Raw genomic sequence first — 7,160 nt, 5'->3', positions numbered from 1 at the left:
TAAAGAACTGTGATTAGGGTCGCATGTGATGATATACATGTGAAAATGTTTTGTAAACAGTAAGATCTGCAATAAAAATGTGAGGCTTTATTACTATTAAAGTGTGTGGTACTGGCTCTAATACACAGAGTTATCTGGTAAAGGGTGCATATGAATAGCCTAGGGGTCATCAATTCTCCTAAAGGTAAGGAAGGGACCAAAATCAGTAGAGGTGAGGTTCTAGCTGGTCCTTGAAGGTGATAGACTATTTTTAAGAGATAGCGATCAGAGGACAAATGATAGATAGATAAGTAGATAGATGATAGATGGATAGAAAAATAAGTCGATACTGACTTAAGTGGGACACATGACACAGAGGGAAGAATTAAGCAAACCGGCATGACATTTCCTATGTTGTTTGCAAAAAGTTTCAATGTGAGAAGAAAATAGAGTTTAGCTCTTTGGTAGCAATTTCCCTACCAGTTTATCATTGATGTCTGAAATGTCACTTTAAATTTATTTGCATGATTAATTCCAAGCCTTCCCTATTATAGCAACTATACTTAATCATTGGTTCTTCTGTACACCTGTTTTATAATGTACGTGCTTCCACCACCATCTAATCACAGGGTTCCCTTAATTCATTTATTTGTGTCCCTGAGCATGTTCCTGGGGGGGGGGGGGGGCGGGTGCATGGAGTGGGTGAGGTTCTGTAACTAGTATTGTACAGTCCTGGAAGAGATTTGGATAAATGGTTATTGAATTGAATTGCCCCTAGTTAAAATGCAAACACCTCTGAGAACTAAAACAAAATGTGCCTAAATCATGACCTCTCCACCAATAACATTTTAAAATCATGTCTAGCTTTACAGCTGGTTAGGATTATTTTTCCCACACAACGTCTTAGTGATGCTGGACAAGGGGGTGGAAGAGGGATTCAGATTTGGATAAAGCTCAGAGGGAACCTCATAGCAGGAGGACCCTTGAGTGTGGGAGGTTTCTTGCGAGTTAGAGAACAGGAAAGGGGAAGTGGAGCAGTATAAACAACATTGACTTTCTTCATGTTTTTTGCCAAGAACCTGCCCTCCCCGCCTTCAAGAAACTCACAGTTCTTTTGAGAAAAAAAGAGTGACATAAAAACAAACAAACAAGAAAAAAGTGAAGAACTGTATATCCCGGTTTCCAAATACAGAACATACGAAGTTGTCTTATGGGATATAGGGAGCAAAATGCATCAAAACACATGTAAACAGGTAATATGTCTCACATTCATATGTATGGCTCTTTTTCATATAAATGTATTAATAGGTACTGTTGTGATAGCTAAGATACAAATTTATGTAAGGAAATGTATGGAAGTATTTAGTCAAAATGTACTTTCTTTAACAAGTAACTCTAAAGGTAATGCTAATAAGAGAGGTGAAATGGAGGTTGTCAGTGATATGTAAAAAATTCTTTTAAGTGGTTATTTTATGTTAGAAATGGTGGAAAGGACTGTGGTACGCCATATGTGAGAATCAGGAAAACTGAACTTCAGGCCAAACTTAGCTACTATGTAGCTGGTGATCTTGGGCAAATTCCTGGGTCTGCCATGACTTAATTGTTCTGGGTTAATTAAATGTGGCTTAGAACAATCAGGAAAGAATATTTTACTATCATGAAAGTCTCTGAATTAGCTTTAGGAAGGATAATTCCATTGTATAAAGATTTATCAAAATTCCAACCATCTGAAATTTGGTTATTTGAATTTCATAACAAAGAAAAGAACACCCACTATTTCAGGTATTTTGCAACACTTTTGAAAAGATTTTACTTTTTAAAATCCTCATAAAAACCTGAGAGGTGTAATAATGTGCAAGTTATCTCCTGTGGACAGTCCACAGCTTATAAGTAGTGGTGTCAGCATTCAAGCTAGGTCAATATCCAATCCCATGCTCTTTCAGTATGCCACATGCCTTACTCACCCAGCTTTTTACTGTATAAAAATAAAAGTTTGCTGTCCTCCAACACCTGAAAAATGTAACATTATCGTGAGCTTGTACTTCCTTCTACAAATTATCCATTGAGAAACTGTAACAGCTTAAGGAGCATTTATATTATTTAACAAATATCTCTTTCATTAGAGAAAGCCTCCAAGTCCAGAGGTTAAACACTTTGGCAGAGCTCACAAAACCACAAGGAAAGATCTAGCACCTACGGGGGAGTAGAGTCTTTTCTAACTTCCTTTGTTTTGAAATAAGAGCAACTACCACCCAAAGAGATCCCCTGGCTCACAGGGGTGTACTGTGGATGTGAGACGGGAAGAGCAGCTCTGGAAGGTGGGGCAATGACTCGAGGGAAGAGTAAACTGACACTGGGTGGGCCCAAGAGAAGAGGAAATGGTTCTGTAGCTGCTGACAAAACTCTCACGGTGCCCTGTCAGAATACATAGGCCACTCAAACCCAGCACTAATTTCCCTTTTACTTCCTCCCTTGCTTCATCTTTTCTTGTACAAGTGAAGGGTTTGCAAGAAAGGAGTAGAATGTTTTTATATGGGAGAGAGTTTTAAATCATTCGAGTCTTGCTGTGTTCTCTCTAATAGTGGAGAATTGCACTAAGTTTATCTTTTAGTTTTGATATGCTGAAATCACGGTTTTAAATTTAGAAATTTACCTTAAGTAAATAAGTGGGGATTTAGAAAACACTTAAAAACATTTCACATTGAAGAAATAGGCTCATTTGTTCAAACATGAAAGCACTAAGCATTTCTTGTCTTTTCTGACAAGTTGATAAAGCTAAGTAGATTCATACTGTTATAAGAATTGTCTATTCCTTGGATGAAAACATCAGCGTCTCTGGAATGGGGTGAAGAGATCAAGGGAGGTTTAACCTAAAGAAAACTTAACCAGATAAGAGAAAAATAACACAGCAAGTGTTTCTGGTTAACTTTGCTAAATAATTAATTATAAAAGACTAACTAGGTAAAAGAATAATAAGCTAGAAACTGTTTTACTGTTGTTATGTTTGATAAATAATAACCACAAACACATGTTCACCAGCCCTGCATCTTCCATCTCTCCACATTCTGACAAGTTTCCCCAAATTTATTCATACTCGTTGGTATACTCATCCCCGTCCACCCTTGCTCCTCCTTCATTCACCCACCTTTATCCCCCAACATCCACTGAAGAAAAGGAAGGAGAATTTGAATTGTTTTTCTCCCCAGCTTTACCGCAAGCTCAGTGAGGGCAGTGACCGCCTCTGTTTTATTGTGCTGTATCCACATTAACTGGCAATTCATTACCTGTTGACTGGATGAACTGACATCTCTTCAAGCTGAAATATCTGAAGCACTGGCAGAAGCTTCCTTTCTCTGTGGAAAACTGAGAACCCTGTTTAATCCTCAGCTTTCTGCTTTTTTGGCTAAGATATCGCTTTTGTGAACAGTCTCGCTTTTGGGGAAGGACTAAGGGCAAAGATCACTGTCATTATAATTGTCAAATTGAATTCTCACTCTTTCTGCTCCCCTCAGGGCTTTTCTTCTCTGCCCAGCTGTAAATAATTTATTTGTTCCAGGAAAAAGACTTACATTTAGGGAAAAGACTTAACTGTAATAGGCTCTTTCGTGATTACATTTCAATCTTCTTTTTGAACAAATACATAGTATTCATTAATAATGAAAGAAAACGCAATAGAAAAATGATCCCGGGATATGAATTAGCTGTTTAAGTGAAGTAAACATATTTTAATTCTTACCAATTAATTCAAAATGCATAGTAAAATAAGATATATTTATGCCTGTAAGATTGATAAAAATGTAATGGATTAAGCATATCTACTTTAGGTGGAAATGTGGGGAAATAGGTACTTTGCATATTATTGATGGGTAAAACAATGGAAATAGTGTTTCTTAAGAGCAATTTGACAATATTGATAAAAATTTTAAGTACGTGTAGTGCTTTAAGTCTGCAATTCCGTGGGTTATGGGTTTATTATAGCATTGCTTATAATAGTGAAATGGTGAGTAATAGGGGCATAGTTAAGTAAAGTTAGGAAAATCCATACTATAGAATATTTTTTGGAGGTTTTTCAAAAAAGGCTAAGATAGAGCTTTAAATACTGACATGGAAAGATGGCCATAATATATGATATGAAAAACAATTTACCTGGTAAAAGAATATCTGTAATTATGTGTTGTCACGCAAGGTGGCATGAGGGGTCTCTGGTCCCGCTCCCCACATAAGAACACAGGACACAGTGAGGCCAAAAATGAACACCCACGGAGCCATAGATAGGGGAGTCATACCACTATATTCTCACTGGTGGCTGGGTTGGAGGCACAGGAAGCAGGAGCCACACTATCTGCAAACTTCTGTCCACTTCTCTGCAATCTGCAACCCACACTCTGCCATGCAAACTGCAATTCTCTCTTGTTAGCTCAGCACCATCTTCTTGTTAGCCCCCATTTGCTGCTAGCGTAGCCACGACAGTTATATTAGTGGCCAATGGCTCACTGGTTACAGCTGACGGCCAACTAGCTACAGCTGATGGCCATCCAATCACAGTTGATGGCCATTTACTACCTGAGCCAGCACCTTTCCATGTGAGGCCGAGAGCCTGGAAACTGCTCTCTGGGGCTCTGTCCCCACACGTCTTTATATATACAAAGAAATAAATTACATGAGATAACCAGAAAATTCTTAACAATGGTTGCTTTGAAGGGGGGGGGGGGGGCTGAGATGTATGTACTTCAGTGTTATAAATGAGAACTATCTCTAATATTTTAGGAGGCTATGATTTTTCACCTCTAAATTTTTATATTGTAAACTCAGAAAACTCTCAAAGCAAAATTTCAACCTTAATTCATTTAATTGTTTTTATTTTTCTGTTCCTCTTTTTCCCTTCATATGATATTTGATTATTTTGTCTGTGCCATGCAATTTGCCAAAAAACTACAGGGAATATGCAAGCACACCTTGCACACACACCTACACATACACACACACACACACACACACACACACACACACTCATGTCCTTGCTGTCGTAGAGCAGATTTTATCTGTTTGCATACATATTTTTCTTCACTGTAGCATTCTCATACCTGCTATTATTTTGCTTAACATATCTTATTACCTAATTTAATGATTATTTTGGATATTCTATCAAAGAGAAGTCCACAGATATACATAATAATTCCCTCATATCTTGGCATTTAGAATATATATCCTTTCTTAATTAAGGGATATGTGACATCATGAGTTGTTAGTATCTACATATAAATTATTGAAGGTGCTAGAAAGAAAATTGGGGATGGGAGCCAAGAGATGTCACACAGGATTCCTCTTATTACACAGGCAGACCCGAGAAAGGAAACAGTTACACTGATACCTTTCACTTCTTGTAAACCTCCTATAAGCCAAGTACTTTGCATATACACCCCTTTTAATTTTCACAATAATACTGAAACCAGAGGACAAATGAATCCGGGGCTCTTGCTGCCTGCGCCACTCAGCCAATAGACCGACACAGGAGCTGGGATATAGGATAAGCATTTATTATCAGAGCACCGCCGGGCTGAGAAGGCAGCAGATTAACACCTCCAAAAACTGCCTTAACATTCTGATTTACTTGGAATTTTCAAGGGAAAATCTGGACGTTCCTCCAGAGGTTACCTGGCGGTTCTATGGGTCTGCATGGAACTCCCCTGTGACCACGTGATTCTATGGTGGAGTCAGCAACCCAGGAACAATGATGGGATTAGCCTGGTAGACCATTGAGACTGTGATCAATAAGCCTAAGGGTATTAATTTCAGGGTAATTTTCTAAAACAGGGAACTGGGTGAGACACAGGACATGCCTGGTTCAAGCCGCAGGGGAAAAGGTGAGGCTTGGGACTTGGAGAGGCCTCTACTATGGAGGTGCCAACCGGGCCCTGTTTCAACACTACAGTATTAATATCTTTATTTTACTAATGAGTGTTAGGTCAGAAGCTGAAACCACCTTAGGCCTGGAGAAACCTCCTGGAATGTGCTGAATAGAAATCATCTTATCTCAGAAGCCATCTTGTCTTTCTCCGCGCTTGCTTGTACCGGCTGGCTTGTATTTTTCTCACAGGAGCCCATGATCAATGGACATGAACATTCCCAGACAACAGTAGGGGAACCAGGATATGGGGCATGAGGACATGGTTACACCCCGAGACCCTCATTTGTGATGAATAAGCACTGAAAAGCCCCTAAAGCATTGAAGGGGAATTGCCTTGCTTACCTCCCCCTATAAAACTCCATATCCCTCTTGTTCGGGGAGGTTTTGGTCTTTTCTAACTTGACCTCCCTCTGCTCAAACATGCCAAATAAATTCTAACAGATCAATTTTGGTCTCCCACAACTCATTCCTCCAGCTGTGCCCAACAATGGGAAAAGTGAGTTCAGAGAGATTTTTATGGAAAGTATGATTTACTACCACTTACAAAAATCATCCTTGTAAATTGCATGGTTTGATTCAGGAACTTAATGCTACCTAGTCATCATGTTTAATCCTTCAAAACTTCTAGCCAGATACATATCTTTATCTCAAACTTACATTTGAGGAAGTTCAGAGAAAATACATTAGGTTCACCTCAGAGACTGAATTAAAAGACTGTTAGCAAGGGTGTCAGCAACACTAGTGAGTGACATCATCTCACAGTGAGAGTGGACCCCTCCCCCACCCCAAGTACTGAGTACAGGGGAGGGGGGACTCTCTCTGTTGCAAGTTTTTGTTGTTCAAGTTACCAAAACACTGAACATCCTCGGATCAAGTCATTTTTCCTCTAATGTGCCTAAGTTTCCCTTTCCATTTTGGTAGGACCCAGAGGGATGAAAAGAACATAGGACCAGGCTACCGAGGTTCTTGATGTCACGGGAGCAGAGGCAAAGAGGTGACAAGGGAAGCTTCCTGGAGAGGCTGAGAATAAACTTATCTCTGACATTGCTGGGTGCTCATGTTACCGGAAGGGGCCCCTTCTCCGTGCGATGTCCAGGTTCTTGGCGTCTCGAGCATAGAATTGAATGAGATATTGAGGTAAAGTACTGAGAGAGAAGTTTATTAGAAGAAAAAGTACACTTCAAAAAGGTAGAAGCAGGCCTGAGAAGAAAGCAGTGGCTCAAGGCCATTATTAGAAGGGAAAGTACACTCCAAAGGGATTGGAGTAGGTCTG

The 7,160-nt window shown here is 39.5% G+C and overlaps 1 long non-coding RNA gene across 2 annotated transcripts in view; it reads left to right on the top strand.

Annotated features, from left to right (window-relative positions):
- The first annotated feature begins 675 nt into the window (after positions 1 to 675).
- LOC109451385 (uncharacterized) overlaps positions 676 to 7,160 on the top strand; it is a 40,522-nt gene continuing 34,037 nt past the window's right edge. For both annotated transcript variants that reach the window (XR_016018725.1, XR_016018724.1), the window contains exon 1: positions 676 to 1,232. This is a non-coding gene — a long non-coding RNA (uncharacterized LOC109451385). The remainder of the gene's footprint in view (positions 1,233 to 7,160) is intronic.

This window comes from Rhinolophus sinicus, chromosome 14 (assembly GCF_057876585.1).
Source record: "Rhinolophus sinicus isolate RSI-liver-muscle chromosome 14, RSI-T2T, whole genome shotgun sequence".
NCBI classification, from domain to species: Eukaryota; Metazoa; Chordata; class Mammalia; order Chiroptera; family Rhinolophidae; genus Rhinolophus; species Rhinolophus sinicus.
Note: the sequence above shows the minus strand (reverse complement) of the source record. Positions and strands in the feature narration are given on the sequence as shown.